This window comes from Labeo rohita, chromosome 22 (genome assembly GCF_022985175.1).
Source record: "Labeo rohita strain BAU-BD-2019 chromosome 22, IGBB_LRoh.1.0, whole genome shotgun sequence".
Taxonomy (NCBI): Eukaryota; Metazoa; Chordata; class Actinopteri; order Cypriniformes; family Cyprinidae; genus Labeo; species Labeo rohita.
In genome coordinates, this window is record NC_066890.1 from 65614704 (window position 1) to 65638808 (window position 24105).

The 24105-nt window shown below is 38.5% G+C and overlaps 1 pseudogene; it reads right to left on the reverse strand.

The window, feature by feature from the left end:
* Positions 1-3207: 3207 nt before the first annotated feature.
* On the reverse strand, positions 3208-23127 carry LOC127153480 (uncharacterized; annotated as a pseudogene).
* Positions 23128-24105: the final 978 nt, after the last annotated feature.

The following is a 24105-nucleotide window of genomic DNA, read 5'->3' on the forward strand; positions in this document are numbered from 1 at the left end:
TTATTTTTATATTATGGATGGATGCACTTTATTGGACTTGTTTTGGACTGTTGAACAGAAACACCCACCCACTGCCATTGTAAAGCTTGGAAGAGCCAGGACATTTTTTAATATAACTCCGATTGCATTTATATTAAATACACCTATGATGCTTTGAGGGTAAATAACAGGCTTATTTTCATTTTGGGGTGAACTATCCCTTTAACTTTTTAGAGAAATAAAGATATATATATAATCTTTATTTATTTATTTTTCCCCATCCACAGGTTCTGTTAAGAGGACACCATAGAACAAGCGGGAAATACCTGCTGTGGAGAAGCATTTGATGTGGAACTCCTGTTCTATTGAAGGTAGATTGTCTATTTTTCAGACTGCTCTAAAAAACTGCACAAATAAAATGTTTTATTGAACAAGCGAGTTTATGTCTTTAAAATGACTTGATATATATATATATATATATATATATATATATATATATATATATATATATATATATATATATATATATATATATATATATATTTCAGGTTTCTAAGATCATTAGAAAAGGTGGTCCTCATTATGTAGCAATTCTGATGTGACCCCCACAATGCATGAAAACAAGTATGGTGTGTGTTTGCTGTTGCACATAACATATGCTGAATTACTGAACTTGCCTTTCATTTACATCTGAAAGAGAATTTCATCTGCACTGCATTGTATCTACACTAGATTCTTGATGCACTTACATCATGGGGGGAAATATATGAGAAGGCTGAATCCACGTTTGACAAGCTCCTGTCTCAACAGGCCTCTTCTTTGTGGCTGGTGATGTTGTTCTGGACCACCATGTCAATAATGCTCTTGTTCCATTCAAAATAAACTTGACTGTCCACCTGAATGTTCTCAAATGTCAATTGTGAAAAATGTTTAGACATTTCCATGTAAAGAACAGAAGTTGTCCCAGGATGACTATAAACCTGCACTATCAACAATCATAGCAAAATATTTAAAATATTGAAGTGTATTGACTAACTCTTTAGACCTGTTTCTTAGCTTCTCGAAAGGAGAGACTATGATTTCTTACATGGTCAATTTGGGTAACTTTGATTTCATTTCAAATTTGTCTGTACCTTCTATTTCTCCTTACACCCTGCTGTCCACTTCTTCTCTGTCCATGTCTTTTTAGTTTCCACACCACTGCCCTCTACTCCTCTCTTCTCCCTGTCCCTCTCCTCTCTTCTTTTTCTAACATTCTCCTCTCTGCTCATATCTTTCTACCTGTTCCTCTCTTCTTTCTGTCATTACACCTCTTTTCTACCCACTCCACAAACTCTTACACTTACACCTCTTTCTTCAAAACCGTGTTTACTGTGTTGGGTGTGAGCAGTTTTAAGTGAGCAGTTATTAGTTTGGGGCCAACTGACAATATACCATGTGCATTTAATGATATGAAAAACTACAGAATTGAGTTTGTTGTGTTTGGACAAATGGTACATAAATGTTTGATTTGTGTAAGACCAATAAAATGAGCTACATTTTTTTTTTTTTTTAAAATATTTTAAAGTATTGGTTAGATTTGTCATGACAACTCTCGGAGAGATTGGCATGGTAATGAACATGACAATGTTAATGTATTTGGTCTTGGCGGAATAGATCTACGCTGCTGCTGCTGCAGAGCATGTACTGAGGCTTGCTACTACCAATACATCCACAACATGCTGCCGTGAGCATGTAAAAAATACTCCCACTGCACATATGACATACGTGAAATAACCCCCATATAGCATACATGAATTACTTCGTAACAGATCTATACAGGTGGAGCTGGGGAAAGTGGAGGGTTTCTGAACCAAGCTGCAAACTGCTACAGCAAACATTAGTCATATATTTGAATGTTGAGCAGCGAGCTCATTGGTTCTATCTTGTATCAGTAGCCAATCAGCTGTGCCATGTCATAATGATGTCATTATGTCAGATTGAGATGGACCTATCAGACTACGCCATTGTTACGAACCGTACACTCTTTTTCTTGTGTATGTTCTTTTTTCTATTCTCTTTCACTTTTAGCGCTTCTAGGTACCGCCTACCTTCGGAACTCTATTGGCTGACGTGGCTGTCAATTATCATTGGTCACCTTTAAAACGGAAGCGGCAACTGGAAGATCTCAGCTGTTTGACTTGGCGTGTCACTGGTTGTTTTGTTGTGTCCGTTTATCTGCTACTACTTTTAATGCTTACGAGATTAACGTGAGATTTGTTGGAATGATCTGTGTAAAGTTTTGCCATTTGTGACACCTGAGTTCATGACAAACGTCGTGTGTCTTTGACACTTTTAGCCCACTTATGCTCCACTTAAACTTGTGATCTAATTGCTGACTTACAGACAACGGAGACGTGGAACAGCCTAGTTAGTCACGTGACATACATACCTTGCACGTAGGGTTTTTTTATGTATTAGACACACTAGTTTAGTGAAGTGCGCTAAATGTGTATTTTTGTGTTTTTTAGTTAGTGTAAGTTTAGGGCGCATTTGCGCTGAAGACTTTTTCTTTTCATATTTTTGTTTTCTTATTTAGAGGACCGGGAGGAGACAGTGGGGTTCTTTTTGTTATATTTATTTCTTTGATTTTCTAGCGCCACTTTCAGTTCCCTCTCCCGTTTGTCTTGGTTATACAAATTATTATTGTTTACTATTTTGTTTTCTTAAATGTTGTAAATACTCATGGTTTTGGGAGCAATAAATCTTTTGCGGTGCTAATTTGATGTCCTGCGTTTCTCTTGCCACTTTTACCTTAAGCTTTTTCTTTTGGTCATCTCAATGTTACTCCTTTTAAATTCTTAGACAAAATTTCCATCAAAGGTCGTAACAGCCATCTAGAGTTTCATGCCAGAACTTTGTATTTGTATTAACTATTATGAAAACATTTGAGAGTTTTGTGCACAATTTTTTGAGATAAAATTCTGTGTGATTTGTAATTTGTATGAAAGGAATGAAACCTTGCAATCTGTTTAGGACAATTATAAATTGTTCAGCTCACTCTTTTGACTGTTGTGTCAAATCGATTTAGAAACCAAGATTTGCTTTGTAAAATATCATGACACTAGAATTTAATACAGAAAGTCTCAATCTATACATGACATACAAGCAATGAATATTCAATGAACATTTTTTTTTTGTACAATAAAAAAAAAACACAAAAACACACAAAAAAAAACACCCCTCACATCAACATACGAGAGACATATACATTACATACAATTATCTTTACTGTTTACAATTATCATTTAAAACCGCATTTTAAACATCATTCTGCATACAAACCATAAAGTATTTAGAAAATATTATATATGTTACTAATACTATTGTTTGGATCTGGTCATTAATTACAATGTATTTCATACTTTTAAGGATTTCATTTAATTTTAAAACCATTGTCTTAATATTGCAATGAAGAACGAATAAGCATATCAGTATGTGCCACTTAATAGAGATTTGATTTCAAGTACATTAAATTAGATACATTATATTGCTGTTAAATATATATGGTTTTTACAGATAGGAGCCACCAAGAATCAGTAGAGTTGCCACTCTAGTCAGTGTTTCAGTAGACTGGAGGGAAATTTAATTAAATTTGTCATATTGGAATATGCAGGAATACAGATGTCAATGCCAATGTCTATCTTTTTAGGCTAGATGAACTTAAGTTAATTGCATTGTTTAATTAAGTACTGTAGTACTGAATGTAGTAATACTAATTTCACATCAAGATGTCTAGATTTTCCAAGAAAGTCTTTGTTTTGAGGCTGCAACAAGACTGCTTTAGAGAAATACAAATCACCATTATAAGTATGTGGAATTGCTCCCATCGTCACTTTGATATTCATCTACACAGTTTTCCTCCAGAATTTTGGTAACTGTTGACAGTGTGCTGTTTGGATCCAACAGAGTCACTAGAGGGACATTAACACCTCTGTTAGTGAAGATCAGATTCTGCAGAGTCATAGCCAACATTGAGTCAATGCCTAAATCGAAAAGATGAACATCATCATTCAGCTCGGCCATCTCAATACCACTCACTTCACTAATCATGAACCTCAGAAAATCATGTGAGGAGGATGTCATGGGCTGCTCAGGTCTAGACATGTCCAGTCCAGCTTTATTCATTGCTTCCTGTACTAATTTGAACAACCGCACATTTAGTGATTTGTTCTGACTGAGAATATTATTCCAGTTGTTTTTAAAATTGAATTTGCATACAACCTGTTGAGGTTTGTTGATCAAGAGGCACTGCTCAAGACTTTCATGGATTTCTGGAATCTCCAAAAGCATGATTCCCTTTGCCTCCAGAAATCTTTGGACATTATCTTTGTTCAACAGAAGACCAAGATTCAAAGCCCCCAATTAATGGACTGTCCAGAAAGCCCAATGTTTCTGCGGTACTGACAGAAAGTGTCCATGAACGTATTAGCTGCAGCATAATTTGTTTGTGAGGCATTGCCAATGAAGGCAGAGATGGAGGAATAGCACACAAAGTAATCCAGATTGCATTGTATGGTAGCACGGTGAAGGTTAATCACTCCATTTACTTTTGGCCTCATAACTTTCTCATAAAGTGATTTGTCAAGACGTTCAATCAGCCCATCATGCAGGACAACTGCACTGTGAAATACCCCTTTGATGGGACTGGATGGAAAAAGTTTTCCAATATTAACAATTGTCTGGTCCACTTGCTCAGATACAGAAACATCACATGGCAGAGACTTAATGACAGAACCATAATGGCTACTGAGCTTACTTATCTCTTGTTGCATCTGAGGGGTTGGATTACTCCTAGACAGAATGACAATGTTTCCTCCTCCTTTCTGAGCAATGAATTTTACTGTCTCAAAGCCCAACCCTGTTAGACCACCTGTGACAATATAGACTGAATTTTTTTCGAATAGACTGTGTTTGGGCATCACTGGAATGTCAGACAGCTGGTTCTTGGCTTCACTGTTCAAGACTATAATGGGTAGGATCTGGCATGTGAAGTATGATTCAGATTCTTTTACAGACAGAAGATCAATGTCTTGAGCTTTCACTCTTTGAACAGCTGTTGTGTCCAAAGACAAGGACTTTCTGTCCAAATGCATAGATTTCAGCCAATGGTAGATTTGTGGCATTTGTGTTTGCAGAGACCATTTTTGCATTATATGGGACATGAATAGAAAATGAAAGTGGACTTCCTCATTTGTATCTCTGAATGTTGTTGTATTGAATGGAAATTCTGTCTGGTTGTCATAGACAAGCACAATGTCTTTGATGCCTCTAACACTGCTAGCTATTTCAGCGGTTTTTACATTAAACGGAGGTAGAAGAACAGCTCCCACAACGTCACTAAAATCACAAGACAGCTGATCTGCCTGTGTGCTCACTTTGACATTCCAACCTGATCTGTTTGCAATAGTAATTAACACATTCATCAATGCTGAGTCAGGAACAGTGGAGAAAATACCCAATTTTCTTTTGCTGTTTAGCCTTGGGTAAAGCCTCATGCAAGATCTCCCAAGCCAGTACCATATAAGAGACACAAGGGATTTCATTCAGAAATGAAAGCCTTTTTGCTTTACAGCAAACAGCTGCTGGGAGAACTACTTTAGAGGTGGCAGCCACAGGGTAACAAGCCACAACATGATCACCAACTTTAAATTTGCTGACATCTTTACCCACAGCTGTGACAGTGCCACTGAAGTCAAGGGCTAAGAGCTTATGGTTTTCAGTTGTGTGCTTGTTCCAATACAATGTCTGACCATAATTGAGGTCAGAAATGCTGACTGGAAAGTAATCTGATGAATGAACACAGATTTTACTAAGGTGAAGCTCAATATTTTTCCTTGAATCAGTTCAGTGGAATTATCCATTTGAGAAGCTGACAGATTTGTCATTATATATGGGTCAGATGTTTGCAAGATGAAGACTTCATCGTGCAACATGTGGACATTTCTTGAAGAGCTTGCCATGGTTGGCAATGGTGTGTGGGTGATTTCAGGTTTGAGAATTTTACCCTCCTTCACTACTAGCTCTGGATATTTGTGACAGGGGTATGATCTAAGGACCTGAACCAAAGCTTGATGTCTTCAAAAGTGACAGAGCCCATGTCAATTAGCTGGAAGGAAAGTTCTGGCAACTCAGCTGCACATGCTCTTGTCATGCCTGACAGAACAAACCCAGGGTTTATGTAGTCCACTATGCTCTCAGAGGACCTATAGGTTATTACTCTGATATCACCTGGGAAATTATTTGTTTTGAGATAACAAACAATCTTTCGGAAAATCTCACAACACCCTGCCATACTGTCCAAGACCTTCTCTGATTTGAGAGAGGTTAGGTCTGCATCATCCCACATGAACAAAATTTCCTGGAAGTTTTTCTTTACACTTGAAATTTTCAGTTTTGACAAAAGAGGTTCAACTCCATATTCTAACAGTATGTTACTGTTTGAAGGAAGATACATATCTAGATGCTGGGTCCAAGTACTGTTGCAAAGCTTTAGAAATTCCTACCTTATCAGAAAAGACCAATGCTTTAATTGACGTTTTAGATGTGGCATCTTCAGCGATGACACTGAACTTGTTGTGAAAGAAGTACTCCTCGACTACTTGGGAATGACTTCCTAGCATTCTGATCTTCACATGCTTGAGTTCAACCAACACCCTACCCTGTTTGTTGGCTAAGCAGCCACAAATGTCAAAATCATCTTCTCCCACATGTACTGTTCTCGGATATACAACAATCTCCTCTTGCAGTGGTTCAAATACAGTCAGGCTCCCTATTTGTGCAGGAAACTGGGGTCTTGCTGATAGCTCATTCACCATAGTTCCAGGAATAAGTTGCATGACATAATCCAGGACCACAGGATGGAGGTAATAGTCATGTAATTGATGCAGTAATTCCTTTGGGATCCTCACAACAGATACAGCCTCTCTAAATTCTTTCCCACAGTAAACATCTGCCTTATTTCTGAAGACTGACCCATACTCAAATCCTGTTTGACTTAGATGCTTATAGACCTTTCCAGTAGTCACGAGGAATGTGCATCTTTTAGAAATGCAAGGCAAGGCAGGTTTATACAATAAAACCAAAAAAATAAAAACTTTTAGAATGATTTAAAAATTGATTTAAAATAAATTTAAGACAGTTAAAAATATGCAGTCCAATGAAATGAACTCTTCTTCGGGCATTCTACCTATTTTTAGTTCTACTGTGCCAAACGCATAGACTGCAGAAGTAGACTGTATTTTAAAATTGCATGTGTTGTCTGCCAAGTTGTCTGATGGATCCAGCTCTACTTTTATATCTGGGGCATTTTTGGTGAAAACGAATGGACTCTGGAATGTTATGCTGAGCTGCAGAGAACTAAGTGGGACCTTAGGTTTTGCATATGCCATGGTAGCTGCTAAACCCAACTCTGCATAAAATGCCCCAGGAATGATGGCAACACCATTGTGCCTTGTGGTCCTGCAGGAAGGCCACTGATTCAGAGAATAAATCACAGCTGAACACTGAACTGTCTGTGCCCATTTGTGTAACTACTGGATGGTTGCAAGTGGGACCAATCAACTGCAAACGTGAAGCAAAGACATCTCTCTTCACATCATCAAACTGATATCGTGGGTAGGGAATTGGTTCAGTCTCAAAACCTTTGTAGAACATTTCCCAGTCCACTTTGACCCCAAGCTCAAACAGTTTAGAAACAATAGCAAGCATTGTCTCATGATCTTTATCTGGCTGCAGTGAGGGAAGCACAGGGAAGTCATTTCCCAGAGTCTCAGTGATGTACCTCTGCAAAGATCTTCTTGGGCCAATTTCAACAAATATCACATTCCTTTTGTTTTTAGCTGCAGACTTCACAGCTTGTTCAAATTCAACTGGCTCCCTGATATTTCTTGCCCAGTATTCACCAGTAATAAAATCTGAGGAACAAAACTTTCACCAGTCACTGTTGAGAACAGTTCTGTCTCCAAATCATGTGCCTGCAAAGAGCCTATACTCTCTTTCACTTTGGATAAAATGGGATCCATCTTGTGACTGTGGTATGCTGCAGGTACATCCAAAATGCGAAGGAACAGATCTTTTCCAGTGTCTGACTTGCTCAAATTATGATGCAATCTGTCAATATCATCTGCATCTCCTGAGAGGGTGCAAGACTGTGGGCTGTTGTAAGCAGCCAGACAAACCCTTCCTGAAAAAGATGGAAGAATTTTCAAGATTTCAGAAACAGCCATATTACTGACAACCAGCATCTTCCCTCCTGTCACAGTGCTTTGCAAAGAACTGCGATGATGAATGACTTTTACTGCATCTTCAAGTGACAACAAACCAGAACAATGAGCTGCAGCGACTTCTCCAATAGAGTGCCCAAAACAGCATCAGGACTGATGCCCCAGTGTTTCAGAAGTTTGACAACAGCTACCTGAATAGCAAACAGAAGAGGCTGGACAATCTTTGGATCAGACAATTCTTTACTTATGTCAGATTCAGTTTCCAGCATCTCTATCAGATTCAAACTTCTGTGGCTTTGTAACAGAGTTTCAATCTTAATGATTTCCTCTCTGAAAACTGGCTCTTGTTTTAGGAGCTCTTTGCACATACCCTGATATGTAACACCATTGCCACAAAACACAAAAACTAGCTTGGAGTCTGTCTTTGATGGTACAAGCTTTTTCTCTATAGCAGCAGTAAGTTTCTCTTGCAGATCTATCAGTGATGATGTTTGAAATACTCTCCTGTATTTGTGTTTCAAGTGACTTCTTCTACATGCAGATGTGTACAGTAAAGACTGCAGATCTGATATTTTCCCTGCAGTTATCTGTTTTGCAGTGTCTTCAATTATATTTTTCATGGATTTTTCTGAGGCTGCAGAAACTACAAAATACTGATGTGATTTGTTCGGCTGAGTGTTTTGTTTTTTTTGACTGCACATATTGTCTGACAACTGCATGTGCATTTGTTCCACCAAAGCCAAAGTTATTTATTCCTGCAGACCTCCCTGATTTGTAGGCACTGATCCATTTTTCAGCTGTGGTGGGTATTTTTATATTGAGAGATTCAGCATCTATGCTGGAGTTTTCCATGGAGTAAAACAATGATGGCACAATGGTTTCATGCTTCATCATCAAAAGAACCTTTATAAGCCCTGCAACACCTGCTGCAGATTCTGTGTGCCCAATATTGCCCTTAACAGAACCAATGATGAGTGGTACTGACCTATGAGCTCTTGCTTTGGCAATGACTTTTGAGATACTACCTGCCTCTATTGGATCTCCAACTGGAGTCCCAGTCCCATGTGCCTCAATGTACTGGACACTAGTCAGGTCAGTTTCTGTTGAGTAGATTTTTTAAGCAGCTCCATCTGCTGTTCCATGGATGGTTTGGTGATTGGACTAACACTGTGGCCATCTTGATTTACTGCAGTTTTGCTGATGATGCCCCAAATGTGATCATGGTCTTTGAGAGCCTGTCAAAATGCATACAACATATTGTTGTTTCTTGCAGTAGTTATTATTATGTACATTGACTTTACAGTGATGTGTTTAAATTTGACAATATTTTTGTTTACTTTTTTAGAGGCTTTAGGAGAACAACCCCACAGCCTTCACCTCTGCCATATCCATTTGCTTTGCTGCTGAAAGGTTTACTGGTGCCATCAGAAGAGATCATTTTTGCCTTGGAAAGAGACACAAAAATGAGTGGCTCCAAAATACAGCTCACACCTCCACACATGGCCATTTCACAGTCTCAAATAACTGTAGGACACAAGTGCTGTTTGTACAATTGTGTACAATTAACTGCCTCTGCTGATCTCATCCAGACCAATGAATTCCTTGGTTTCTTGGTGAACTCCTTGGTTCTGCCCAGGGTCCTAGCCCTTCTTCCTCCAACAAATCTAATCTCAACAAATCTCATTATGCTTCGCCATCTCTCCTCAACCCGCCGGCTCCACTGATGTGACCATGGTCTTCTGGCTAGCCAGATCCACCATGGTTCTCAAAGTCATAGCTTCAGCAAAGGAACTCTGACCCGTTCAGCTCCACCTCAGCACAGCTCATGACTCCGCCTGGGCCCTACAACACTTTTACTTTCTACAACTGACTTTCTGACCCCAGCCCTCAACCCGTTTGGCTTTACCAGGCCCTCCATCCCTCTGTCTCCACCATAGCCATTCACTCCACCAGTTCTCCACCGCTCAGACCACTCACACTGCACTTAACACTGCTGGCCCAAAAAGGAAGAAAAAAGGAAATGAGGAAGAAATAGATAGATTGGCTAATAGATTTATCACTTAATGCAGTGCACTGTTTTTCACTTAATCATGCTGCATATATCAGAAGATTAGGAAACACTTTCGATGAAATCCATATTTATAATACATTATGAGGTATTCTTAAAGCGTCATAATTAATGCATAATGCATTATAAAAAAAACTTATAATAAGTTGTATTATCTCATGAATAATCTTAACAATTATAATACATTATAATAATTTTTGGTTGCTCTGAGGTACGCCGCATCTTGCCAGCTCACCCCACGCCGAGAACCCCGACATACCACCACACACACTAATGTCTCGGACTGCTTGCCCAGCCCTGACCATTCCCGTATTCACCGAAGCTCTACCCTTGTCCTCAGCCCAGAAGCTCTTCCCCTGAACTCCCTGACCCGCCAGGCTCCTGAGACTGCCTGTCCCGCCATGGCCCCCTGAGCTCCCTGACCTGCCGTGGCTCCTGAGACTGCCTGTCTCACCATGGCTCCTAGACTGCCTGTTCCGCCATGGCTCCCGAGCTCCCAGATCTGCCCTGGAGGCTTCCTGTATCCTCCCCGTCTTGTACCAGCCTCCAGGGCGCCCACCCTCCCTCCTCAGTGTATACTGTTATGGCGTGGGACGCGCCTTTCGGGAGCGGGAGGGGGGAGTAATGTCAGTGTTGTGGACTTGTGGGTTTGCTGTGTTTCCCCCTGTCTTTGTTCCTTAAGTTTCCTTATATGGTTGGTTTCCTGTTCTCTTTAGTTCATTGATTTCACGCACCTGTTGTTAATCTTCCTATGTGTATAAATTCCTGTTTGTTCCCTTGTGTGTCCAGTCCAACGTCTATGTTGTTTACTTTGTTCCTGAGTTATATTCCCCAGCGACTGCATTATTAAAGATTGAGCAAGTGAAGTTTATGTCTCCTGCGTTCTCTGTGCATCTCACAATTGTGACACAGACTATATAAGGATGTGTACATCTATTGGTCTTTTCAAATTAAAAATCAACTTAAACATTGACATGGTTGTGATTTAACCTGATTCCATATTTGCTGTTTTTGCTGGCCCTGAAACAATGTGTATGTATATGTTTATGTATGTTTTACTACATGTGTTTATCTTACATTTTATGTTTGTGATTGCCTGTCAAGGGACCATGGATGAAAATTAGCCTTGGCTAAATCCAGTACAGTGCACTAAATGGAAACATTTATGTTAAAAATTGTGCATGGTCCCTTTCCAAAAAAAAAAAAAAATAATAATAATATTAATAAAACATATGTGAATCTTCTTATAAGTGAAATAAGCAGCGTTTATCCCCAAATGTACATACATATTTTGAATTTTGACTACCTTGTTTTATGGCTTGACAAGCGAAGTGAAGAGCAACAAGGGATGAGGAACAGGCGCAGTCAATAGACACTGAGGGGCCAGTGAAGTTGAATATGTATGAGATGCGGTTGGCAGCTATGCTCATAGCCATACCAGTGCCAATGGTGTGGTTTATGTGTTTTGGATGAATCCTCACATTAGCCAACTCAAAGTCTCTGTTCATTAGGCCTGAAAAACAAACAAGCATAAAACATGTTAGACAGGCTGGTAATGATGAATTCCTATCAGTATTACTGTAGAAATCTTTATTGAAAGTTTTTAGATGGTCTCATGCGCAGGAAAATACTCAGAGAATGTACGGTTCCCTGAGAAGGGAACGAGATGCTGCATCATCGTGTTGACGTTATAAGAGCACCTCCAGCATGACCAGTGTGCGAAGCATGTGTGAAAACAAGCCTATTCTATTGGGCTTTATACCCACTATATTAAATGCCACCCCAACAAAGCTGTGAAAACACAAGCAGAGACTTAGGGCCCATCCATAAGAAGCCAGAGTTTTCCTTATCCAATCTTTTTTTTTTCAGTCTCTGTTGTTATTGACTGTAATTGGGCATGAATGAAATAATGAATGAAGTGCTTTACTACTTTTTCTGCATTTCTTGCAACACAGTAAACTTGAAAATGTATGGATAACAACAATAAATATAGCTCCAAGCAGCAATTAAGGAGCCAAGCACAACAGAGGCAATATGAGGAGCTAAGCATGGCATGGAGCATCAGAACAATTGAAACAATGAGTAATTAAAGCCATTTTAGGATGATTTTAGTCAAATTGCTAAGTAAATGCAACCTCTAGTAATATAATTTAATTGGTTATCACTTTTGACCAATAGGTGGTGCTGTAATCAAATCTATGTGGTGTCTTCTGTGTGAGGTGACAATGGCACACACAAAGTTTAGTGTCAATATGTTAAAGCTTTGCAGAGATACAGCCTCAGAAGCAGTATGGCATCATGCCTCAAATTTGTTGCGGCGCTATACAAAATTGGTTTAATCTATCAACAGAAAATTTGTGACTTTTTGTCAGAACAGTCTGAAGATGATCTGACTTGAATTTGGTAAAAATCAGACAAATGGTCTATGAACGGTTTGAAAACGTAGTTAAAAAAATCTAAATTGCAGACAAAGTTCGGCCAACTATAGCATAATTAGTATCTATGGTCTCAGCATGACCTAAGAAATTTTTGAGACCAGTTACATTACAATAGGCTTAGCGTTTTTGGAAATTTTATCATTAATGGTTAATGAATTGTTTATTACACTTGACCAGTAGGTGGCACTGTTATCATATTGATGTAGTGTGGTTAGTGTGAGGTGACAATGGCACATGCAAAGTTTGGTATCAGTATGTCAAAGCTTTACAGAGATACAGCCTCAAACGCAGTTTTGCATCATTCCAGCAACTTCACTGATGTGTTAAACGATAAGCATTTTGTATATTGACACGAAATCCATAATGTTTTGCAAATATGGTTGGAAGATGAGTCAAATTGGGTGAAAATTAGACCATCAATCTAGGAGGAGCTTGAAAAAGTAGGTTTTCAACAGAAATCAAAATGGCAGACGGGAATCTCGGCTGAGTAAGGCAAAATTGGTGTATGTATGACCCAAATAATATTTTGAGACCAGCTTCATTACAGTTGGCTAATATACTCAAAACAGCATTTTAGTAAATTTCAGTATAACTTTTGACCACAAGGTGGCGCTGCAAACCTGATGTTGCAAAGAAAAAAGTACAGCTGAAGAACAGCCAGAGGAATTCTTTGTTGGTTCTGTTCAAACAAATATGACAGACAAAGCTGAATGGATTGTACCAGCCACTGTAAATGAGATAATAATTCCATTCAAATTAGATACGGGTTCACAAGTTAACCTCATGTCCACAGATGACTACAGAACGCTCAGAGTTAAAAACAAAATACTCAACAAAAATAAAAGCAACAGGATACACAGGTGAGGATGTCGTTGTCAAAGGAAGCTGCCTGATGAAACACAAGGGACAGCTGTTAAAGACACAAATGCTGATTGTGGAAAAGGGCGTCCAGCCAATTCCAGGACTAAGCACATGTGAAAAACTGCATTTAGTGAGGAGAGTGTTTGTAGCGACATCACAGTTCAAAGCAAATGAAACTTCATTAATGGAAGAGTACAAGATCTAGCTGAAGGACTCAAATTTCTGCCTGGGGAACACAGAATAAGTATCAGTGACCCTGACTCCTGAAGAATTAACTTGCATGGAGAAGAAAACTGATGAACCAACAGACTGTGTGAGTTCACTAGTCATTGTGCTCAAGCAAAAAAAGTCTTTGAGAATCTGTCTTAATCCAAGAGATCTCAACAGGGCCATAAACAGGCATCCATGATGGCGCCGTTGTATGTGCTGGCTGTCTTTTGCTTGCTGCGATGTCTTGTTTGCTTGTTTTATTCTGTTTTGTGTTTCATTTGACACAGTGTGATTCGCCAGTTTTAACTTATGATTATCTCTTTTAAATTTGGAAGATGTTTCAAACTGCTTAATCAAGCAAGAACTGGTTCATATTATGGTCCCCCTCCCTTACTGATGTCCATACCTGACTGTCTACGCCGGTGGCTGTGCTCCCTACCAGTGAGAACGCGCAGTAGAAGAAGCGGAAGACGGGGAAGCTTAGTTGTGAAACTAAAGCTCTCTCTGGCACTACATTGGGAGACTCAGACTCTACAGGGGCTTTGTGCGGAGGCCTTTGAAAAGAACCGCTTCATAGGGTGGCACTCTCTGAAGCCAGTTCGCAAGTGGATCATTTCCTTGCTTCCAACTGTGGCGGCGGCGGCACCACCACTCCCTGGTTTCTGTTCTTCATGTTTCTACCGTGGAGGAGTGTGCACAGACCAACTTCACATGCTATCTCAGGCAATGCAGCCTAAGGAATCCACTGAGCACTTGACATGGCTAAAAATGGCCTTGATCATCGCCAGATCTGTGAATTTAACACCATTTGTGGAAATGTTTTAGATTCAGTTGCTTTTCTAAAAGCACTAAATCATAAACCAATATTTGAGCCTTGGTGAGATGCTACTGTACACTCTCTCTGCAGTAGGGAGTTTGATGCCTTCGCTAAGGAGTAGAGATTTCAACACACCACATCAAGCCCAAACTACCCTAGGTCCGATGGGCTGGTGGAGAGTTCTGTAAAGCTTGTGAAGGCTCTAATGAAGAAGAGTCATGATGGAAAGTCAGACTTCCATAAAAGTCTAATGATTTAGAGGAGTGCTCCACTTTAGAATGGGTTGTCCCCAGCCCAAATGCCGATGGGTCAAAGGAAACAAACTTACCCATCCACCAAGACTTGTTGACACCTGCTGGAGCTACCAAAATTAAAGAAAAACAAACAAAGAGAGAACTACAACAAGAAAGCAAAGACCCTGCGGAAACTCAAGCATGGAGATTTTGGAGAGTTTGTATCCTCAGGAACATGGACACAAAAAGGTTATGTTGAAAGATAATTAGCATGGTCATACAAGATTCAGACAGAGCATGGTGCAATTCTAAAAGGAAACAGAGGGGACTTAAGACCACAAGTGTTCAAGAAGCTGAGTCACAATCAAATGAACAAGATGTGTCTGACATTTCCACAAGTAAACAAGTTGACAGAGGTTCTGCGGATCACACTGGGCCTTATTTATGAAACGAACGTACAACAGAAAATTGGGCGTACGGTTGTTTCTACGCAAAACTTAGAATTTATCGATATGGACGTGAGCGGTAGCTATGATCAAATCTCACGTCAGGTCTGAGCTCAGTTACACAAGTTTAGCAAGTTAGCCTGAATTTGCGTGCAACACAGAGAATTTGAAAGAATTGTATAATGACTGCATTTTGACAGCATTTAGATTATTTTCCTGATCGACAAACAAAGCTTTTCTATTTTTTAGGGCGTTAGATTTATATGTGCAAATAGCAGCATTAGTGGTGTATAAAGTTCCTGAAAGCCATACTTAAGTAAAAGTACAGATAACTTACCAGAAAATGACTTTGGTAGAAGCTAAAGTCACCGTTTAGAATATTACTTGAGTAAAAGTCTTAAAGTATGTGAAATTTATTGTACTTAAGTACAAAAAGTATTCTTAAAATCTTAAACGTACTGAAGTATTAAAAGTAAAAGTACAAGTAAAGGCAAAATGGAAAAGAAGCAAATAAATTTATATAAAATGTTCATACATAGCTTGAATAGCAAGACTGTGTTCAGTTTTAACTCTTTATTTTTTATTTTCATTTTGTATTTTTGGGTAAGAATAAGAAGCACTTTGTCCAGTACGTCGTGTCTTTCATTCCAACAAAAGAAAACATTCTGGAATCTGCATCTGAAATAGCATTTAGCGTATTTATTATCGCAGAAGATACACTGTATATCACACACCCCACCCTCGACTTGAGTGGAAAGTGAATCATTCGCAGTTGTGCACGCACTTGTTTGCACATGAGCAAATGTGTTTCTAGGAGTCTAACTTGCAAGCGCCAGGCCACTGATTCATCAAGCCTGCTTTCCTGCAGTCAGTGTTCTTCTAACTTCTGACTATTTGTAGTAACGAATATGCTTCGGGGAAATGTATTGGAGTAAAAGTATACATTTTAATTAGCAAATGTTGTGGAGTAAATGTAAAAGTAGGCTGAAAAAAAACTCAAGTAAAGTGAAGTGCTGCGCTTTGGTGAACGGAGAAAAACAGAAATTATAAAAGTAATAAAATAAATAGGGCTAGCCTACACTGAATATTAAATAATTAACAGATTAACAAAAGAAAAAAACTCTGCGATAAGTACAGGCCACTTTTGTTTTTGTGACACTCTCAATGCATTTTATTTGTTATATCTTTACTTTATTAAAAGTAACTGATCCTGCAGGCGCCTCACATACACACACACAAATTTCACCATTGCTAACTTGACATTTCAGCCATTTTGGAGCACAAGTGAAGTATATGTATATTTTGCATTTCAACAACATCATGGATAATAGTTTAGCAACCAAATTTTACATGGCAAAAAATGTAAACATTTAGATGCTGATGAGAGAGGCTTGTGAGCCCAATGCAGTTTAGTTTCACTTTACTCATTTTAGCTCAACGTTTGTATTTTGTATTCACTATAGCCTTTTAGTTTATAGTTTAATATAAAATTTTATAGCTACTCATTTTTCATTCTTGTTCTGTATTACTGTTATATTTAAAGTTTGTTGCTCTTTAAGGAGAACTAAATCAGCTATAATGTTTAAAAATGTTTAGTTATATTTATTGGTATTTAATATACATATTGTATAAATTAATGCTATTGTTTGCAAATATAAGGTTAAAGTGTGTTTTTAGAGTAAGATCAATTTCTCTTTCATGAGTTTACTTCCTCTTTTTGGCCTGGTTTCGTTTCTCCATGTCAGAAACTCTAGCGGCAAGGCTTCTAAATCGAGGTGTTTTTAGGGGCATGATATTTAAATGACGTTTGTTTTCAGCCTCCATATTTATCAACATACAATTATTCGTACGACGGGAATGGAGGCATACGAATGTTTCGATGTGATGTCATGCCCGATAACAACTATGGTTCCGGTAAGGTGTTGCGGACCGGACAGTTCTGGGTAGTGCACTGTAGAGTTGAGTGCCATGTGTGTACACACTTAATAAATAATCAAAAATTGCAGCAAGTCATTGTCCAGTGGCATTAATAACAACATTATCTAGAAAAAATCTGGATCATTTTGTACATATAATCCACTGGGTTTAAAAGATTCCAAAAGATCCATTTTTATGGTTGAACAAGCATACATTCTTTCTCAGACAGGTTAAAAAGTCATTTACAGTAAGAATATATTAAATCTTATGTTACCTATAAATACTCCTGTTCTTGTTCCGCTGGCCTTTTCCATTGGTATCCCAGCATCCTCTAGTGCCCTGTATGTGCACTGCAGCAAAAGTTTGTGCTGGGGGTCCATGTTGATCGATTCGGCTTCAGTGATGCCATAGAATTTGTGGTCAAATTCATTCAGACTAGACAGAATAAAAGGTAAATGATATGCTTAATGTTTTGAGATAAGATACTACAGAGATGTAAAACGAATATTCTGTCATCTACCATTCTAAGGTTGTAAACTTTCTTATGTGGGAAAATAAAGAAGACATTTTTAAAGTCAGTGGGGTCCAAACAACATTGTATGGGGAAAAAACACATTGCATCACAGAAGAAAGTCATAGAGGTTTGGATCGGAGTAAATTAATTTTAATTTTTGCTTTTAATGAGTAAATTTGAGGTCAGGAGATGCTGACATAATAAGTCTGGTCTAAACAAATGGCTTTGATCACTTGAGATCCTGCCATCTTTTGCAGTCACCATTCACCATACTATTGTGCAGCAACCTGTTTTTTTTAACCAAAACATCTCAGGTTACGCATATAACCATAGTTCCCTGAGAAAGGGGAAGAGACTCAACATCCTCTAGTGACACTAGGGGCAATGCCTCCAACGTGACCAGCATCTAAAGTATGTGTCAAAACACAATAATTAACTAGAAATTGACCAACAGCAGCCTATGACATCACTATCAATGTGACCGTGAGTATAAAAGGGCGCCTGTAGAACACGTCATTCACTTCTTAGTTGAAGGAGACATGCATAGGAATACCTAAAGCAATGCAATGGGACGCAACTTCTCATTCCCCCTCTCAGGGAACCATGGTTACATGTGTAGCCTGAGATCTTGCCTAACTATGTTTGACGGACAGCTTCCAAGGAGGCTCGAAGAGTGCCAAACGACTCTATACAGCGAGGAGAGATCTAGCAATGCTCTTTGAAAGAGCATAACACAAGAAGCATAACAACTTGGCACTACTGCCTAAACGAGCTCTAAAAACCAAGGCCTCATATGAAGATTCTCTAAAGCATGAGGAGACTCACATATGCGTTACACCAGGGGTGTAAAGTAACAAAGTAGTTTAAAAATTGTGTTCTTTTATTTGAGTACATTTTAAGTGATCTGCAGTTTTACTGTGCTGTTTTCTCTCCATCTGTGGTTGTTACATTCATTTTTTAATTTTATTTTTATCCGTCAACATGATTGGCTAGAAAGAGAGTGATCGGTTTTGTGACTCCTATCAAATCAAAACAAATTTAATGATTTGAAGAAACATATTAAGGTAAATTTCTGATTTCTGAAATCACACTGAAGGTTCATGATATAACAGTTGAAGAGATTCATCTGAAAGAAAAACATGCTTTATTGTTAAACAGACCAATTAATAGATATCTATACCAATTTTTCAATTCAAGGGATGTTGTAATATCAATACTATTACAATTTAAAAAAAAAAAAAAAAAAAATCTCTGGTGTGTGATGAGAGCCTAGCAACTTAGCCCCTAGCTGATAATAACTTTTTCAGTGAGAGGCAGCCAACCTACATTCTACACCTTAAAAGTTCAAAAGAGGGCCTGATGACTTGTCACTAATGACCAGGTGGAGTTCAGGGGAGTGGAGGTCTTAGCAGGATGACTTTCTCTAGTGTGAAATGCGGACTAACAAATGCTCCGATCCCAGGAGTCTCACAGAGATCCTGCAACTCATTACCACTGCCTAACTGAGCTCTAAGAATGAAGGCCTAAGTACGACAACTCTCTAAAGTGAGAGGCAGCCTGACTAGGTTCAACACTCAGGACAGCTTCTAAGGAGGCTCACAGAGAGCCTAACCACTTGGAATTGCTATTTAGATGGAGTTCTGGGGAGCAGGGGCCTCAAAGAGATGACTTTTCAGTGAGACGATGACTAGTGATGCACTTAATTAAGGGCAGTAACCAGCGAGGCCTCAGAGAGCCTAACAACATGGCACAACCCAAACTTAAGCTCCAAAGACAGAGGTGTCAACATGACAACTCTCTAAACTAAGAGGAAGCAAGCTATTCCTAGTCAAGAATAACTATCAAGGAGCCACACATAGCACCTAACAATCTGATACTGCTGCCCAGGTGGAGCTCTATAAAGTGGAGGCCTCAGAAAGAAGACTCTATAGTGAGAGAAATCCTAGTAACACTCCTCTGGAGAGGCAGCTATTCAAGGAGGCTCACAAAGAGCCTAACAACTTGGCACTACTGTCTGGTTAAGCTCTAAGGATGGAGGCCTCTGCATAATGACTCTTTAAATGGAGAGTACACCTAACTAAGGAGTGGAAGCCTCAGCAGAAAGACTCCGTATTGCGAGAGGAAGCCTAGCAACACTCCTCTGCAAAGGCAGCTAGCCTAGGTGACTTACAGAGAGCCTAACAATTTGGCACCACTTTCTAACTGAGCTCTAAGGACAGAGGCCTCTGCATGATGACTCTATAAAGCAGGGGTTTTCAACTCTGGCCCTTGAGGTCCACTTTCCTGCAGAGTTTTGCTCCAACCTTGATCAGTATCACTAGAAAATTACAGGCAGGTGAGATTGAAGAGCTTGTTTAGGCATGTTTGATTAGGATAAAAGCTAAACTCTGCAGGAAAGTGGACCTCGAGGGCCAGAGTAGAGAACCCCAGCTGTAAAGTGAGGGGAGGCCTGACTATTAAAGTCTGTTGAAGACAAAGAAGATTACACATTCTACAGAGGCCTTTTATGCTCATGATCGCACTGGTAGTGATGTCATAGGCTGTCGCCAGTCAATGTCAAATTCACTGTTGTGTTTTGATACATACTTCAGATAGTGGTTATACCAGAGGCATTCTCCATAATATCCACTAGAGAATGTAGTGTGTTTCCTATTCAAGTTCCCATTCGAAAACACATTAGGTGCTTCCCATTTCTTATTTTGTGCATTTTTGTTTCCTACATTGAAAACCAGGCCCCAAAACTGAGCATTTCAGTAAGAGGTTCTGAGAGTATGTGGAAAATGGTCATATATTATGAAATAAAAAAGAACCTTTACAAAACAAACATAATACCTAAAAAAAATGTATACTTCTTTTTAAGAGAAAAATAATTGAGGTCTTACCCATCAATGAGTGCTGCCTTTGCTGTGTATGTCCTTCCTGCTTTATTCTTATCTGGATCGTACCATTGAGAGAGATTAAACCTGTCATTTGGTATCTGAACTGCACAGTTCTCTCCATGAAGGAGGACTCGCCAGAAGTTTTCAGGTCCCTCACCTAAAAAAGATGAGAAAATACAATGTACATAAAACTGCTGAACATTAGGCTATACAAGGCCAAAAACATTATATAAAGAACAACAGAAGGCTGTAAATGTTAACAATTACCTCCAGGAAAATGGCAACCAATTCCAACAACAGCAATTTCTGCTTCATCATGCATCATCTTTAATATGTTGTGTGTGCAGATACATTTGTTTTTATAGTCTATAAAACAGACAACTGTATTAAAACATAGACACACACAAGAAAAAAAACAGTTTGAATGTATATATTTGCATGTACAAAAATTATTCATTCCATGGTTTTTGCAAAAAAAAAAAAAAAACACTATAAACAAAAACAGGTTTCCTTATGCTATTTCAAAGATTAGGATAAAGTGGTTAATGATTGAAGCACGTAAGTGTTGTGATTAGTCAGTGCTATGTAGCCATTATCTGTGGATTTTATGCACAGATTGCTCATTTATGGGTAGAGTATTGTTGTAACATTTCCAAATATGAGGTGCATAAAATCCACAAATATTTTATTAAATAATTTTTAAGCTTCTCCTTTGGAGCTTAGGAAATTCCCAAAATAAATGACAACTGGTAAATAAAGAGAAGAGACAAGATAAAATACTACAGACAAGCAGAAACACAATAGCTACAACTGATTTCCAGCCTCACAGCCTTAGATCAAATTGACTACAAATACAAGAACACATTAAAGGGGTTCTGTTAAGCTTTTTATACTTCCACCTTCCTTTAGTACATAATGTTGCTATTTGTGCTTGAAAAAGATTTGCAAAGTTACGAAGTGCAAAATCACTCCCAAGGAAGTTATTCTTTGAATAAATCTAAACTCTAAACTCCCTCAAATGCCTCGATTGCAATCCTGAGTTTTCTTCTAGGAATGTATACATCACTATATCCCACATTTAAATAATTACCACCCAACCATACAGGGCCAGTTTGAGTTGCGTTAGTGGTGTGTTGTCGTCATGTCCGAGAGACTGTTTAATAGATCCAATATACTGACACACACGCGATTTCTTCCCCAACTGTTTATAGTCACAGACATACCCAGCACTATGTGAACTTGTTTTTGTGTGTTTTTGACATATCCTTGCATGTATGTGTGTAACGCCACGCCAGCAGAGGGAGCTCGTATCTAGTACTGTCTGTTACCGCTCCCTCTATGGTTACATCCTGTTTGGTAGCCATATAAAGAGGACCATGCCAAACAGACCCTGGCATGTATTGTTTTGCTGATGTGGACTCTACCAAGCATTTTCCTTGTGTTTCATTGCCTCGTTTCTTTGTAGTTATTTCCATTGTCACTGTTTTGTTTCATTGCCATAGTTTTTGTCTTGTTTCATTGCCTTAGTTATTTTGTTACTTTGGACTGCTCTCTTGGATTTCGACCTTGGACTGTTTTCCCTGTTTTATGATTGTTTGGCCGCCTGCCTTGTCCTTTGCCAGTGTTTTGGATTACGCTTTTGTCTTGCCCTTGGATGTTACTGTTTGCTGGTGTCCGACCCTGCCTGTCTTGACCACGATCTGTATAATAAAGCTCGCATTTGGATCTATCTACGCTGTCACGTTGAGTCCCCGTTACAGAATACTTCGCCAGGGTCTGTTTGGCATGGCCCTCTTTATATGGCTGGAAGTAACCATAGAGGAAGCAGAGGGAGCGGTAACAGACAGTACTAGGTAAGAGCTCCCTCTGCTGGCGTGGCGTGGTGTTACAATGTGATAGTTGAGACAAAAGAGATCTTTGTTTAATGTCGGCATTCTGTGCAGATTGAGACATTTTGAGCTGAAACTTCACAGATATATTCTGGGGACATCTGAGGCTTATATTACATCTTACAAAGAGAGCATAATGGAACCGCCTTTAGATCTCTCAGGAGAGGATAATTAAACAATGCCACAAACAACATTACCATCTTAACCTTATTACAAACCAGTTTGATTTAATTTCTTTAAAACATCTACAGAAGTTCTTAAAATAGTTTCATTTGAAGTCACCATTCATTTGAAGTCGCACATTAAAATTAAAACAAAACAAAAACCAATTTTAGTTCTGTATAATTCTCATGTAATAACAACAAGTGTTACAGGTGGCAATATATGTGTCTATAGAGTTAGGTTAGATGTAATAATACTGATAAAAATCATTTTACAGCATGCCTTACGAACTGTGCTTTATCTAAATAAAACTAATTATGTGGCGTTATTTAGAGTCTGTGACCAGACAGGTTACCTGATTTTAACGAATTCCATCACAGAAATTTGGTGACAAAACAAAGTAAATAAAATTACAGATTATTCTAACGTACCTGGATACTGGTAAATCTTGCTTTGTTGAATGTTCTTTCATGAGACTGAGTGTACTCAGTATTTATTTAGTTAAAGGAGGAGTAAAAAGGAACAATTTGCTAATGATTTACTGATATAATTGACTCAACTAAAAATGCTATTATATTTTACAGTTACAGACACCATGTGACTTCCTAGCAGCTTATGACTCAATTCCCAAAATGTTTTTCAAACCACCACTCTGAAATGATCTGACGCTCTAACAGAAGATGATAACAGATACAAGGAATAATACATAAAATGCAATAACTTCCCAGAAGAAAGTCTTTATCTTACACATGCAGTAAAAGGTTTTAACTGATGGATGTTCTATAAAATAATAAATGTAAATTATTTATGAAATAAAATAATTCTTCTTGGAAAATACTGTCTTTCAATTTTAGATCAGATAACACAGACTGTTGTATAAAATATTGTATCTGCCAAGCTGTTCCCAACCATGTTACCGGAGTACCGCTAACACTGCACGTTTTGCATGTCTCCTTTGTCTGACAAACCCATTTCTTGTGCTGTGTTCAAAATGGCATTCTATTATACTACTTTTACTATTTCTGCAGTATCCAGTATGTATATTGTGCATAGTATATACATTTTCTGTATACCCAGATGACCTATTATATTTGCCACAATTAGCTTAATATAACTCAAGTACACTGAAATCAGTTCAAAAGCTGTGTTCGGAATGGCATAAATGAGCAATACCACACTCATAGCAGTGAGATATGGCTGTAATCACAGCGTGCCGATATACAGCCATATCTCACAGCTACGAGTGCGTTTATACAAAAGTTTGATGGCACGAGTGTGTAAATACATAGGAAACAACAACAGAGTGTCTTTAAAAGCCCTCTTTTGTGCAGAACTACTTCTTTCCACTACAGATTCAAATCTAAGTTTGACAGTTAAACAGCTGAGCCCAACCTCTGTTACTAATTTAGAAACGTCACTTTAGAACTA